This window comes from Macrobrachium rosenbergii, chromosome 14 (assembly GCF_040412425.1).
Source record: "Macrobrachium rosenbergii isolate ZJJX-2024 chromosome 14, ASM4041242v1, whole genome shotgun sequence".
In the NCBI taxonomy this organism is placed as follows: domain Eukaryota; kingdom Metazoa; phylum Arthropoda; class Malacostraca; order Decapoda; family Palaemonidae; genus Macrobrachium; species Macrobrachium rosenbergii.
This window is the reverse complement of record NC_089754.1, coordinates 27,533,905-27,550,627: the sequence shown is the minus strand read 5'-3', so window position 1 is coordinate 27,550,627 and position 16,723 is coordinate 27,533,905. Positions and strand designations below refer to the sequence as shown.

The 16,723-nt window shown below is 37.1% G+C and overlaps 1 pseudogene; it reads right to left on the bottom strand.

The window, feature by feature from the left end:
* LOC136845510 (cathepsin B-like cysteine proteinase) lies at window positions 1-7,912 on the bottom strand (annotated as a pseudogene).
* Between the last annotated feature and the right edge of the window lie 8,811 nt (window positions 7,913-16,723).

Genomic DNA, 16,723 nt, shown 5'->3' with positions numbered 1-16,723 from the left:
AGACGAACCATCATCTAGTAACGGTTTCCCGGTTTATAAATGGCGCCAGCCATATCCTCCTCGATTTCGCATTCATTACGTCCTCTAATTATCTTGAAATACCCATCGTCACCCCAGTCGGTGTTCCAAGAATTAGCAGCTAACCAGTAAAAGGGTGCCATTTTCTTCACCCCACCCTATGATGCGGACAGCGTGATATCCATGGTATTCCCCCTTCGATATGCTGATAAACGCCTGACTTGTAAGAAAAGAAGTCGCTGTGAAGAGCAAAACTTGCAGTTACTGGTCCATTTGCCATGATCTCCCTCTGAATTGCCTGAACATCCACTGGGAGTCTATGCCGCTGCCTGGCCATATTCTAAATCGTCTTTGTAGGATAGTTCATAGCCTTTTCTACAAGACTTTTACACTTTAGCGTCGGCATCTGGCCTTCACAAGATGGCCTCGGCCCTTCAATATGGTGGGGGCATTCTTTTACAGAATAAGGCTGGCATCCTTCTTTACTACCAGGAGGACCGCCTGAGACAATCCCTCATAAATCCAGTAGCGAAGGGGCACAGTCTTCGTCTCCGCCGTTGCAACCAAACCCACAGTCGCCTGAACAAGTCAGCACGTTCTCAGAGAATACCTGAACTGCGCTCTTCCCTCTGTGGCGATACAGGTTCTGTCAGTCATGACTGACGCAGCTGATACCGCCTGGTAAACAGAAAAGGATATTACATCTGGATGCAGCGGAGGAACAATTAGTTATCATAACTGAAAATGGGATACAGCTGAGTTCTGAATTTAAATGCCAAGCAGTGAAAGTGCATTGCAAAAGCCATCATTCAAAAATATGAAACATTTATTTACATTTGTTTGAATAACGGTTAGATTGCCGAACAAATAAATTTGTAACCATAAAAACTACTAAATTCAGTTGAATGAAAATTACTTAGAGTACTTTGGATGACTTGCCTAGACTCGAAAAACTTTGGTATTCTGCTTTTCCAATAAAGATGTGGGTCTAGTTAACATAGTAGCGACAATCATGTCATTTAAAAATAACATGATTCTTGCTAAATTTTGAATACCTGACACCTTTTCTCAACTTACTGCATGAAGAAACCAAAGGAGATACTAATTAACTTCAGCATCATTCACAGTAATATTTTCTAAATCAATAAATCTTTGATTTGCTCCTTGGGCTGATTGGTGTTACACCAATATCTCTGGTTCTAGTTTACTGCCTGGGCATGGAAAAATTAGAATTTCCATGTCACTGTTCATCAAGGCAACTATTTAGATAATGCAGAGTATCACTTAAAGTTTAAATGGAGGACTTATAATACTCTATGGCTCTGTATGTTTCCCTTTGAGTATAGTTCTATACCCGACTCCAAACAATGTTACTTCAGCGTGGTCTTACAAAACCAGGCTAAAAAGAGAAAAACCTCATAATGTTAAGGAGGACTTACTACAACGAAGACATTTTGCTAAAATGTGAAATGCAGATACTAGTTCCAGTTTCCATAATACCAAAAATTCTGTGTAGCTTTTTCATCAAAATCCAATGGGGGTAAAGGAACTGCCAATTACAATGAAAATGGCTAACCTTAAAAAATGATTCAAGCTGCTTACCCAGCAGGACCACCAGTTTCTTGTCCTCTAATTTCGTTGATGGAAGGACAATAAGGCCACTGTTCTCTCGCATCAAACGACTCAGGAATCACCAGTCCCGAGCAGGTGTCAACTTTCTTCGTGGGCAGATTTGGTATCCAGGGAAACTTTTGACACAGTGAATGGTCGCCAAGATCTCCTTTTTCACGTCTTTGGCAAAATTTCTTCCGGCCTTTCAGAAAGTTTGATAATTGATAATGGAACTTCAATATAATATATATATATATATATATATATATATATATATATATATATATATATGAAATTTTTTATCACACCGTGATTTATATACAATCATGAAGCTACAAATGTCAGTTTAATATCAAATTCACGCTACCTCGAGTATCTCCGATGGAGAATTATCACCGAAGGGGAGTTATATAAGTGATAAATGAACAGGTACCACTGGGACGCGAACCCTTGACATGGACCCATTCAGAGAGGTGGTAGACCACTCCAGTGGACCTACCACCATATCCATCAAGAGGAGTGGTAGCGTCCACTTAGTCGTTGATATCCATGTCAGGGTTCGCGTCCCCCGGTGATAATTTTATCATATATACCCCTTCGTGAAGCATCGAATTTGAAATTAAACGATATTTAAATGTTAAACTGTCATGATTATATAAGATATATATATATATATATATATATATATATATATATATATATGTGTGTGTGTGTGTGTGTGTGTGTGTGTGTGTGTGTGTGTGTGTGTACATACACAAAAACTTTATACAAAATACGAAGGAATTTCAGATGTGAAGAGCTGTGTCTTTTCACACATTTTGAACATTTAGTCTGTTGGCAATATTTAATCATTTTAAATTGTCTGTTCATACTTTACATTCAAGGAATTGATCGTTACCTTCCATGTCGTTTCTTTACTTTGAAGTAATTCCAGAAACTCGTCCGAAAATGGGTCAACCCTGGCGGAGAGACTGAGGCAACTAAAGCGAACCAAATAACATATACATCCTGAAAGACAAGCAAATGGCCATATTGCATTTTAACACCATTATGGTAATGATGAATTATAAAGTGTGTCAACAACCCCAGGGCACTCATACACATATACACACACACACACACATATATTTCGCCTACGTACCGTGTGTACTTTCCCACGTATCAATGCAGTTTTCGAAAACCTTTTTTACGCTGACTTTGACAAAGGGATTTTTTTATAAGTAAAGAGGCCCCCCTTAGACATGGGTGGTATTAGGCATTTGCAGTCGGAGCTATATAAAAAAAAAGAACTGATGGTTTCCACTATTTTTCAAATGTCTTTGAAAACTTAGAGTTTAAAATATACAACTGATACAAAATTAAATTCAAAATGACTATACCTGTTTTCACTTTCACTCAGTCTTGCGTCCTAATTTAATATGTATGAATTGATTACATTACTGAAAGAACAATCCACAGTGGAACTTTTCAGGGGGAATCCCACGGCCGTATTAAGCGGAATATGCATAAGTTAAAGATAATTCAAGTTTAGGCTATTTATAGCGACTTTTCAGCTTAGACAACACTGGACATTCTGAAAGCAATTGATATCCTAGTTGCAAAAGAGAGCCGAGTCCGTTACTCTCAGATCAGGAGTTGGACTAGCTCGTGAGACAGGAAGATGGTACCTCCCATCCTGTCCCAGGAGATAAGGTTGTGAATTTAAGGTTGCGTACACATATGATGCACCACTAGTGAGAAAAGGCTTGGTTTATGAATATAACGTGAAAAAATTCACGGTTTCATATTGCCCACATCTAACATTTCTCTGCCCCTTTGAATTTCCCATTTCTTTTCGCCATGGTATCTATACCGCACACACACACACACACACCCACACGAAACGCCAGCGGTTTCCACGAACCGCATTCTCTTATCAGAGATTATTTTCCTTTTTCTTCTTCAGCATGAGACGAATTTTTTACTATTTAAAGTGCAATATGAGTACCTGTGTTCATAAGTATTCATGCGGTAGTTGCTGGTATATGATACTTGATAGCATATAACCCTTTTTCTAGCTGTTAATTTCATGTCTATCTTTCCGCCAAGTGCGCTTGATATACTAGCCACTTCGTATAGTAGCTATAAAACTGAAGTTCGATTCTGTACAAATGTCTCTAAAATTTCAGCTTGAAACTCCTGAAGTGCTGCGGTGAATTGTTAGTTCTCCGATATATGATATGGTGAGCCTACCACCACTCCATGGACAACAGCGCTGATCAACATTGTGCATCCGGCTTACACTAATAACGGTTTAAATAAGTGACTCATTATCAAATCGGGAACGAATAAAGATCATGGAACTCAAAACTTATGCATAAAAAGTAAAGAACTATTTCGGACAAAAATAAGGACTTGAATTCTTGTGCAAAATTCAATGTAGGTCCAGCAAAGCAAAATAATTTCACTTATGGACGGATCACGATGGCTGATAAGCTTTCAAAACACAAAGAAAACATTAAGGGACACTGCATCTTCGCAGTATTTATGAATAAGTGTCACTAGTCACCACCACTGCACCCATAAGCACGCAATGTATATTGTATATATATATATATATATATATATATATATATATATATATATATATATATATATATATATATATTATTAATATACATATATTACTAACAGGACCTCATTCAAACTGGATGGTATCTAATGGAGTATTTATTCAGAAAAAGTTACAAGCTTTCTTGGACAAACAGTCCTCATTATCAAGTATCCGTAACTTTTTCTGAATAAATACTCCATTAGATACCATCCTGTTTGAATGAGGTTCTGCTAGTAATTCTACTAATGCACAGAACAATTATGTATGTGATAAAGTTAATATATAATATATAATATATATATATATATATATATATATATATATATATGTGTGTGTGTGTGTGTGTGTGTGTGTGTGTGTGTGTGTGTGTGTGCGCGCGCGTGTGTGTACCCGTTTCTGTGACGTAGGAATATATGGTAATACGCTATATCGAAAAAATCTTGCAGCGCGCAAACAAACTAATTGGTACAGTAACATTACCTGAGTTACAGTGCAAGAGACGCGCCGTGCTCTCTTTCGTTTCTTTATATACCTTGGCTTTCACGGCAGCTGCGTGAAAGCAAGGTGGGCGAACAAAAATGTTTCATTGGTTATTTCAAGTGTTTTCCTCAACGAAAGACACGTCATCGGTGCTTTTTGTTGAAAGCCGGTCAATGTTTTCTTTTTAGCTCACTTTACTCTTTCACACTCGTGTTAGTCGTGTATACATATGGGATATTTACGTATGGGATTATGTACAAATGTTCCTATCTGTAAACATCCTTTTCATTGTGTTTTTGAAATAAACTGGTTAATCATTTTGATGGCACTGAGAGTCAGTAGATTTAACATTATGGGATTACATGTAATCCTGTCATTATTATTATAGTAGTTGCCCGACAGTAATGATCATTTCAAGTACATCGACTTTCTGTTAGTTTTTCTATTTGCCTCATGGTTGCTTAGCAGTTTTGTGCATCAATTTTCCATTGTCCTCATTTCTCTTAAGATTTTCCCGTACAGTCAAAGCATAGACCATGTCCTCCCACAAAGGCTTCTGAAGAGCAGGACACACTGATGGTTTTATTTAATCGTTCTAACTGGTTTCACGAGCGGTAGCTCCTTTTCCGTTAACCATTTCCTGGTCACTGTGGGTGTGAATATTTGTACATCGCCTTTCCAACATTAAGATGCACATCAATTCAAAATACACATGGATGGAATCCTTGTTTTGAGTTTGTATACCAAAAAGGTTAATCGATTCAGTGAGGAAGGTATTTCTAACGGAAGATAGACCCATCTTGTTATAGCTTTTCTTAAAACACGGAATACATGAGTTTTCCAGCTAGATTTATGAAGTAATCCATCTAAGGTAAAGGCATCACAGCGTGAGATGCAGTGCTACGCTTGGCCATAAATGCTAGGTTGTGAGAAATTTCTTCTGCTTTTTGTAGCACCCTTCAACTGCTTGGAATGCTAAGAATTGTTGCTTATCATACATCTGACAGAAGAGGCAATACTGCTTGTCAAGAGGCATTGTTGCTAATCTTGTGAAAGTATCCTGTAGTACAGTGGTTCCCAACCTTTTTCCTGTCATTTCCCCCTGCACCCAGTGCAACCTCCAGATTCCCCTATGTGTATGAGGGAAAGAGTAGTTAAAACACACTGTGACGACTTACTAATTTATTTTCCATTATAGACAAATATACTGATAAACAAATAGTTAGATAGAGAGCGGTTAGTTACCCGCATAGCCATAGAGGCGGCTAGTAGCAAAATAAAAAGGACTTTTTGTTTATTCTTCTACTTAAAATTGAATTAGTGAGAAGGCTGAGGCTGCTTCTGTGCACCAGTGTATCAATAGGGCTAGTTTTGGTAAGTGCGCAACGTATGTCGGTTTCGTGCTTTGGGCTTGATTGTGAGTAAAGTAGAAAATCCTGCCTCACAAAGGTAGGTTGTGGAAAACAGAATGAGGATTTTCAATGCATTGGTGCTCAGTTGGGGGTATGCTCCACGCATATTAATCCCAGAATTCTTCAAGATCTTGTGCACGAAACTCGTCCTTGGCAGAAGAGCTCTCTCTCTCTCTCTCTCTCTCTCTCTCTCTCTCTCTCATGATAAAATACATCTGATATTTTTTTAGTAGGTAGTGTAATTATTTCCCGCCCTGGTAGCTTCAAATTTCCCCCCAGGGGGAAATTTCCCCCAGGTTGGGAACCACTGCTGTAGTAAGTTATAGATTTTTTGGATAAAGGGAGGTAAAAAATACAAAACAATAGCATTGACCATTGGAATATGCTGTAGATAAAATAATAATAATAATAATAATAATAATAATAATAATAATAATAATAATAATAATAATAATAAACTACCAGTCCCCAAAGCAACAATAGACTTAGCCTGAAGTCTGACGATGGGGATACACCTTGAAAATTTATCCAGCACAGGGAGAAATTCTTACTCCATGGAAATAATCTTATGCCATTTATATCTACCAGCTTAAAGAAAAGAAGGGTAACTTTATCTGTTCATTGTAGCTAATCAGTTGTGTTTACTTACTGAGCAGAGGCAATCTATCTCCGCAGGACAGTGAGCTATCGTTTCAGTAATACTTACAGCTTGTCTGTGAGGAGTGCAAAGAATAGTTTTCCTTAATTTTTAAGTTGAATGGCCATTGAATGACTGTCAATGAGTACCCGACAGCCCATAAGTAATGCACAGACACTCACAGGTCAAGATGTATTTGTTGACATGAATGTTGAAACAAGGCCTAGCGTGTGGCTGACTTAGAATTCTGAATCATCCCTACGGCCATCAAAATGAGGGCTAAATGCAGGATCCAGAGAATCTCTGATCCTGGCTAAATGATATAACAAGGTAAGTGTTTTCTTTCACCATTTTTTCTGTCAGCATAAATTACTAGGAAACCCCAGCAACTGGCATCAGTCAAATATTTATTAAATTCTCTGGAACTCATAGCAAAGATGTTTTCTTGTTCAAAACAGAAACTTTGGCTCGAGTATTCTTAGAATTCATTCTAGGGTGAAAAGAAATGCTAGTATGACTGATTTTTTTTTTCTATTTAGAAACACTAAGACAGCTGAAAAGTCTCTTGGTCATTAAAAGTATACTTTGATAGTTAAGAGCTGGTAGACGAAAATCACTGAAACTTGTAATATGAAAATTAAAATGATATTAAACCCTCAAAGACAAAAAAAAAAAAAAAAAATCAACATACACATTATGTGTGAGCTCATCGCGTGCCCATGTTGACACGACGATAAGTGGAATCAGTTAAACTAGAGGATGAAAGAGAAAAATGAGCATTAGACATAATTATGCAAGGACGATACTAACCGAGTACTCAGACGAAGTGCAAGTGGTAACTCTTTATCTATCCGATATCACCGCAAACTCTAGAGTTCTTATCAGAACAATGAAAAAAGAAGGTTATTTGCTTGTGGGAAAGGCTGCGTGGTTGGCCTAAAATTCCTGGGATGAATAACACCTGTGTTTTGTTGGGTGAGGACACGTTTCCTTAATCCATCTCGGAGTTAATGAAATAATCTGTTAAAAGGATTTTGTATATCCTTCGGAATTGCCTACAGTTGTCCTTAGACACTTCTCTTTTACATACCTTTTGTGGAGCTTCAGCGACCTTTCATGCACCGCCTTTAGAGTATTTCGTCTCTCTTCTCCTCCAATCATCCACTAAATTTACTTTCATATAACTACACGGATCAACCATTCAGTTGTTCTTGCATTCATTGTTTCATTCCAGTTCGCGTTTACCCTCAAGACCTTCTTATTCTTGCTAGCTTCCTATAATTCCATTGTAATATCCTTAGACTGTTTCGAACTCATAATGGTCTCATTTGCAAACATTCATTCAGCAATCCACACAAGCTTTTCCCGACAAGCCACCTTTAAAAAATGGCTAAAAAAATAAAATCAGGGGACATAGCAGATCATTGCATAAAATCCATATTTACTCTAAACCACATACCTCCCATACATAAAAAAATACACATACACGTGCAAATATATGTGTGTATGCATGTATGTACGTGTGTATGTAAAACCTCTAAAAAATCATAATTAACACGCCTTTGAGTGATTAAAATATACGAAAATTTCCTCTAAAATCTTGATCAGCGATTAGATTCTCAAGAGTAAGTGGTTACATGAAACTAGTGTATTTAGTTGAAATTCCCAAAAATTATTTTACTATTCTCGAAACCACAACAAGGAAATGGCACTGGGGCGGGGATAATTACACAAAGGAAAAAGTAATCCATCTCATGATTAATAATTTCACACACTTTCTTCAGTTATTTGGTAAACAAAATATAATCTCTTCTTCAGTTGTTTTACTGCGGAATGGCAGGTGCAGGTCAAAGTTACCCGGGACAAGCACTGGATGGTTAGTTTTCCTCTCAAAGAGATTTGGCTTCTTACTTTAATGTGAAGCAGTTCCACGTGAAATAAAATTCACTTGATTCTTTGTAGTTATGGTGTGAATGATACAGTTTGGCCAGCTGTCGATTATGGCCTTTGATGACATTGTGTCGCAGGCTTTGCTACCAAGGCAGGAATTTGATGGTGACGTTTGGGATGTCCTTATAACTCAGATACTGGTCTGATAAATAAACCAAAAATCAGTGCAATCATCTACCCTTCCCGTGTAATAACCTATCCTTCAAATAGCTGAGGTATTGTTATCTGGGCTTGGGCGATAAGCTATTCTGCTGTTTTATGCACTAACAATTCCTATCCAGTGTGCAAGGCTTGGAGCATGCAAGTGATGGCAAGTATAATCGAATCATGGAACGTATGAGTAATAATCAGAATAAGCAATGAGATAAATGAACTGTGAAAACTGCAATACAGCTGGAAGAGGAACCCAGACTACAAGAAACATGAATCTGCAGATCTATTAATGAACAAATGGCTTATCAAGTGCAAGAGAGAAAGTGGGGGATGTGTTGATCATATAGCTGGGAGGAAAGAGACTTTACTGGGATGATAATAGACAAAGGATCTATACCAAAATATACACGCAACCAATGCTAGGAGAGCACCAAATCGCAAGGGCATTTGTTACAATGGCTTCTCGCATCGCAACTAGAAACTACCTTCAGACGGTTGCCAGCTAGCTCTAATAACGTCTGAACAAATGGACTGTACTTTGTATCCATATGACTAATTCTCAGTGGAAAGAAGAAGAACGAACACAAGGGAAAAAATGAAAGTGGGGAAGAATGAATATGACTTCCACGCGAACCTGGAGAAAGAAACAAGGGTAACTAAAACCATTTCAGTATGGGGCTCAGAAAACCGAGTAGCGCAGACTAAAAGAAACACCCATGAAGACTAGTGGGGAAAAATCTTCAAAAATTTGTTACCCATATTCTCAGGTCACATGGCTAAAGGGGTGAAGAAAAGAAATAAATTAACACTGATAAGCAAGTCTCGATAATCACTGATTGATGGGAGAAGTGGAGAAGAAAATAATGGCAAAGTGACTTTAACCATTCTGAATCAAGAAAGCAAACGGTTACCTTTACACAGGAAGGTCTGATCTCGATCGATCAGAGGCCGTAACAATAAATGCATCTACCCGCTATTTCCACTATCTTTGTCCGAATGTACTGGATCTCATCAACATCACCAGTAGTTTACAAAATGACGGACCACCTGAAACTGAATTAGGTAAAATAAAAGTTCTGAAATGAACTACAGAACTTGAACCAGTGGGCAAAGGACATGAATGGAAAGTGACACGTCAACAGCTAAGCTTCAGTATAACAATATTGGGCAAATTAAACCATCAAATGCTAAGCCTGGGTCTGCCTTCTCATTATATGTCCGCCATGTGTTGAAACCAACAAGGAGTAAGACACTTGAAAAATGCAGTAATAAACAAAATCCTTTTATGTTCTTCCTAATGAGACCCCTAATATTTTTTTTTCAAAAACCAGTAGCACTCAAAAGTGACGTGCTTTACCTGCCGCGACACTCATTTAATAGCCTACATGGCAAAGGAGAACGTGTCATCTAATAAATGCCAATAACCTTCGCTATACCCACAACAAGAAGCGGAAATAACACATTCTTCAGAAACTCGACTTGCCTGTTGCCTAGAACGCATACAACTCATGATCTGATAAGAAAGCAAATGAGAACAGCGAGAGTGAATGAGCTTCGCACTGTCAACAGAGGCCAAAGGTGCAGAAATGACAAAAATACAGATTGTCCAAAGGTTGACAGCTAATTAACAAATTGAAAAGCCGATGGAGCATTCCATGGAAGCGTCAGTATGATAGAAAGCTGAAAACCTAAGGGAAAGGGGAGGTAGACACACGGGGTTTCCTTCAAAACAAGAGTATAAGAGTATAACTGCGCAGAACTATGTTAAAAGCTAAATAAGAGAATTCTTCCAGGCAAGGGTTAGAAGCGTTAGTTTATCTGGAAAAGGCACAACTAAACAGGATTAAAAGTAGGCATACCTAGAAATGTCACAGGATACTTGTGCATAATTATGCACAAGCATAAACTGTTAGCAGTTACTTTTATTTCTACAGTACTTAACAAGTCATTTACCTATGATATTTAGACTACTAGGCTTAGATAACGAGGTACTTAAACTGATAACGAATAAGAGACACGCCCTAATTCTACTCGACTGGTTTTAATAAAGCCAAAATTGTATGTAAACATGTCTGGACGTACATCACAATAAAGAATATGAACAGCATATAAGTGAAAATGTAGTTATTACTTAAACGTTGTAGCATGGTTGAATGGAACCAGGAACGACAAAGCTATTGGAAATGAACTCAGAGCACGTAACACTCTAAATCATTCAATGTTACACTGGGAACTAAAGATGATAAAATTAGGATATTCAAACTAAATAAAAACACATCTGTTCAAAAGTATTAAAAATCCCAATAGATAAATTATGACAGAGAGCTAGATATTCCAGAAAAATCTATGCAGTATAACTGGCAAATAGAATGGGTCCATCTGACAGACTGAATAAAGAATGGGGTGATTAATTGTAAATGCTTCAAATATTCGAAGTGTTACATTAAAGTCACTGGAATCGACATTCCTCATTTATTCTATATGATAGACCCTATCAAATCATCTGTCTATGTTAGGTCTTAATTGTAATCACTTATCAATTGCTAAGCTGTGATTTAATAATGCTTCTATTAATTCCGGTTCATGTATGCATACACGAACAACTCCCCTCAGGTGCTGTAATGATTTATCCCTCTGGTTTCGCAACACGCCCAACATTTTTGGCTACAGTTCAGTCGAGAGTCTTATCAGTGAGTTGACAGTTGACTAACGATAAGTTGCTTTAAGATTCGAAAAATAGCTAACTGTTTGTATCAAATCTCATTTTAAATCAATTATTTTAAAACCAATTGAGCTATTTTAAAACTATGAGTGAGGTAAAAAGAAATAGTTTCACATCAAATGCAAAAGTAGGAAATAATGAAGAAGATCTAGGTAATCCCACTCTCTAGTAACTATTATTACATTGGTAGAAGAACGTCATCGAGCAGACGACAAACAAAGTGACAGGTTCTATGTCAACACGACGCAAGACTTTTTTTATTGAGGAGATATTGAAAGGTTGCTGTGAATATTCATCGGCTTTTAACAGTTGTAAAGTAGAAGGTAAGATTATTCAACAAGTTTGTTGGCTATTAATTCAAGCTGTATCCACAATGTAGCTGTAACAAATGTAGGCTAGCCTGGGCTACAAAGGGATAGGTAACACGTTCAGCTAACCTACTTAGACTAACTGTTAACATTCATGAAATTAATGTATCGGACACTCATTGTTATAGGGTTAACGTATGTTTTACGAACAATGCACTGTTTAGTATTAAATTCATTTTTAAGTATGGCAGCTTGTTTTCCCGTGACCGGGAAACTAGTGAGAGTGGGGCCCAGACCATGTTAGCGTTTCGTATGCATGTTATTTCGGTACTATTCCCAAAGGCTCGCTTATTACTGATGTTAGGTCCGTATTTCCACTTTACTTAATATGATAAATTTTCATTAATTTTTCTCTAACTACAGCTGAAATAAACAGTTTGAGATATTAACATCATGCATATAATTTTGACTTTATTGATTTGTGTACACAAATTTATTAATGTAATGATATTTATAGGTGGTCTTTAGTATATTGTGATGTTGTATGTCCATCTTTCTGATAAATACTTTACCATTAGTGTGGTAGGAGACTTCATCTGAAGCTGGGTTATGGGGTCACGCCCTCAGTCAAGTAGGATGTACTGCCCTAGGTCAGAGTAGGTAAGGTTAAGGAAATGTAGGTTAGAATATATGCTCGTAAATTCACATTTATTGATAGAAGCAACAATGGGAATAAGCATTCTGTGTTTTTATAATTTGCAAATACCGAACTTGTAAAATTCTACATTCTGCTGCAAATTACAAAGAAATATTAAACCTTTCAATCTGCTTACCTTTATGGCATTTTAGTAATTGTGTTTAATGTGTCGAAATGTGTTTTTTTATGTGGATATTCAGTTGCAGTTGAAGATCGTAATTTTGCAAAAAGTTACATTGATGGAAGCACATTAACTAGATACAGCTCAGTATTAAATGGCAGTGTGGACTTTCCTTTCAAGCTGAGTATAGGCTAATGCAGTATTTTATGAATGCAAAGGGGCCTATGTTTTTACTTGCTTGCATTATTATAATTGGTGCATCATAGGCTACCATTATCTTGGTAACCATTTCCTACAGAAGTTGTATAAAGAAATTTTGTTCAAATTGTCACATTAAAAGTAAATAACAATTTTGGACATCTGCCTTTATTATGAGGGAATGCAGGAGACCTCTCAAAAGTCTTATTGGCCATGCCCTTATTGCAATTGTATTGAGCCTTCATTATCTCCTTGGTGCTAATTGCAGGAAACAAGGGCAAGTTCAGCAGTATGTCAATGTCTGAGGCTCTCAGAATCATAGGAAAAGAGCATCTCTCCTCTTTAAGATTGTTGGAAAGAGGGTACATCAGCATTTTTATGTTCATAGTGGAAGCATGGCCTAGAAAAGTAACTAACCTCTTAACCTAGCTAATTTATTTGCTCAAATAAGTATGAAGGAGAAAAAGAGGCAGCACTACATCTCTCCCAAGTGCTTTATTCCAAGGGGAAGGTAGTCTAGTTAAGTGAAGCAGCTCACTTATAATACCATAAGTTTTTACCACTTGGTAGGGGGAAAATCTGAGCTACCATAGGTTTGTTTCAGCCAGACTCAAATCTGGCCTGCCATCTGGTCCTTAACATCTTTTTAAAATAGCGGGAGTCAAAACTCATAGGTGGTTCCTCTGTATTTGCAATGCCCATGCTGCAAAACCTCACTTAACTAAGTCTTATTCTGCTGGGAGTTGAAACCGCTTTCCTATTACTCATAACTCAAATTTCACCCACGTTTACATTCAGCCTTGTGTGTCATGGGTTATACATCAGAGGCTTTCTGAGAAGTGCCAAAGGAGGCTTTATCAAGAGTTATTGGCACCACAGTATCACTTGGTGAAGTTGAGCAAACTCTTTTGTACTGATATATGGCATTTGGAGCATGAAGTAGTAGATTTTCAAAGACACTAGGTTGACAAAGGGATTTAAAATTTCCCTTAAGAGTTAGGAACATAGTCAGGATATCATCTTTCAAATCTAGGAGAATCTCCTAGTAGAATAGGTAGATGCAATAGCAACAGGTGCATTTTGAACACAAGACGTGGGGGGTTAATAGCAGCATATAGTTCAGCAATTCAGGCTTGTGAAACTGGGAGCTGAGCTATATAAGTTGGGTGTATAGTTGAACACAAGTGAGATGTTTGAGCAGCCAGAGGCGTGTCTCTAATGCTTTTGTTCTTGGCCTTTGGCAGCTGCTATGCTCGCTGGGTGAGAGAACTCCTTTGACCATACTTAGACCATACCTAGAATTTGCAACGCTGAGCTGAATTCTTCAAACAACATCATTCAGCATTCAAAGTGAGATTCAGATTCATGGGTTTTATTTATATATTTTCATGTTAAATTTAAAATTAATACAGTACTGTGTTGAACTGCCCTTTATTAGAAAAGAGACCTCTAATTATTGCTAAATTATTTTCAGTACTAATTTGCCTCTATTTTTACATGCAGTCTCCCTTAGGCCTTCCTTACCCTTTAAAATTTCCTTTCCTTCATTGTTCTTACCAACTTTTGCTTTTATATCACCAAAGTGATTCCCTTATCTTATTGATATTTCTTTTGTAACTTTCTCATTCTGTAAAAAGTTCATCTTATATTTCTTCATAGAGTTCATTTGTTTTTTTATTGAGATTTGCCAACAGTAATCTACCTGTCGGGTGCTCTCCAGTCTGTCCATGCCTTTTCTGCAGTTGACATTAAGATCCTCTCTTAGCTCCATCTGCTCCTCCTGAATAAATATACACCTTATTCCAGTCCAGTCTCCCTTTTCCCATTCATTTGTCCCATCCTTCAGTCCAGATCTCTTAAATTGACCATATTTAATAATGTATGTCAGACACCAAATTTAGGATGCTAAAGTATTTATGTTGTGAGAAACCTCAAAGAACATAAATTTAGACACTACAATTATAATTCTGTGTCAATGGACAGGTAGTATATGACTTTACAATCAACTTTCATGGCCTTATTGGAAAGTAGTTACCAAGTACTCAGTGTAGGAAGCCTTAAACAAAAATGGAAACATTATTCAGTATTTGTAATTATAAGACTGTATATCCATTGTACTGTATTTGTCTTTGGTCATCTTTTTGTGGCTATATTGAAACTGGTTTCCATTTAAATAATGTGGCAGTCTAAAAGTATTTTATCATGTAGAGTAACTTCAGAAACATATGTAAAGACACCAAATTTGTAATTCTGAGACAAGGAATAAGCTATATGTGGCCTCTACTGTGTATCATTTTACATGTGTACCAGTGTTAGCACTTCCATCAAATTGTTAACTGTTTTCAATATTTTGAAGTATGTTGTTCCTCTAGTAGACTTTTAAACATATACTGTATATACAGCACTGTTGTTTGGGTACTGACTGGAGTAAGGCAGAAAACAGAAAAGATTTTAGAGAAAAAGCAGTGGAGGTAAGATGCCATGTAGATTAAATGTTTTTATTTATTATTCGAGTGATTTTCTATTTATTATCTGGAGTGATAAGTACAGTAGATAGAGAACTATGTAAAACACAGTAGAAATAAGAGACAAATGATGCTCAGGGTGTTAAGAATATATGGGTAGACTGTACAGGGTAATATGTTCAGAGTTGGGTACAAGTTTTTAGGGATATAGACTATGTTTATGGAAGGTGTGATGCAAAACTGGATCTCAGACTATGACATATTGTTACCATGGTTTAATTTTTTCATAAGAGGATGAAAGAAGTCAGTGAAGAGATAGAAAATTTAGGGGAAGTTTGTTGGGTAAGAAAAGAATAGAGTTTGGAGTGGTTAATATATAAATGTAACACAGTGGTAGTAGATAGTGAAGAGAAGCTGCAGAGTTTGGAAGGGATTTTAAGAGTAGAAATTGGAAAATGAGTCTCAAAAAAGAATATTATAGTACTGTATAGTAAACCCCCTGTATTCGGGGGGATGCGTGCACCCCCGCGACTAGATAAATTCCATGAATACTTAAAACCCTCTAAAAACACTTAGAACTGCCTATTTTGATAGTTTAAACACAAGAAAAACCCTCTAAAATGCTTATACCTGAGTATTTTAATAGTTTTATCACAAAAGTGCATTTAGTCATGAAAATTATATGAAAAATACAGTACTTAGTGAATATTTCTCTGTGAAAAAAACTGCGAATGGACGAATTTTCCAAGAATAATGGGTGAATACGTGCCACAGAGAAATACGAATACGTGAGTCCGCGAATCGTGAGAACACGAGTAATGGGGTTTACTGTAGATGTCATGAATATTAGAATACAGTAGAAGTACAGTAAGTGCTTTATACAGTATAGGTGTTTGGGAGTAAGTTAATCATAGTAGGATGAATGAAGTGGGGAAATACAGGAGGCTAAGTGGACAGAGGAGGTAGCAGGAGCTCAAAGGAAAGGTTCAGAAGGGAAGAGGAGGACTGTGGCAATAAAACTAGGATGCATGAGAGGATTGTCTTAACTCTTTATGGAAGTAAAGTGTGGATGTTGACTGCAAATGGGAGAAAAAGGGTAGAAGCTTTGAAGGTAAATTTTCTGTGTTGTGTAGAGTGTTATAGCAATGTGGATTCAAAAGGTGAGATGATAAAGATGCAAGGAAAAGGTTTGTAACATTGATGAAATGATGGGTCAGTGTTTTTAGGTTGCTTGGAGAGATGGACAGTGAGTGTTTGGGGAGGAAGAAGGAGAAGGAGACCAAGAAAGTGTTGGCCAGATGGCATGGGAGATGTGCAAGAATGGAAGGCCTTGATGTCAATGAGATTGCAGCCAAGAT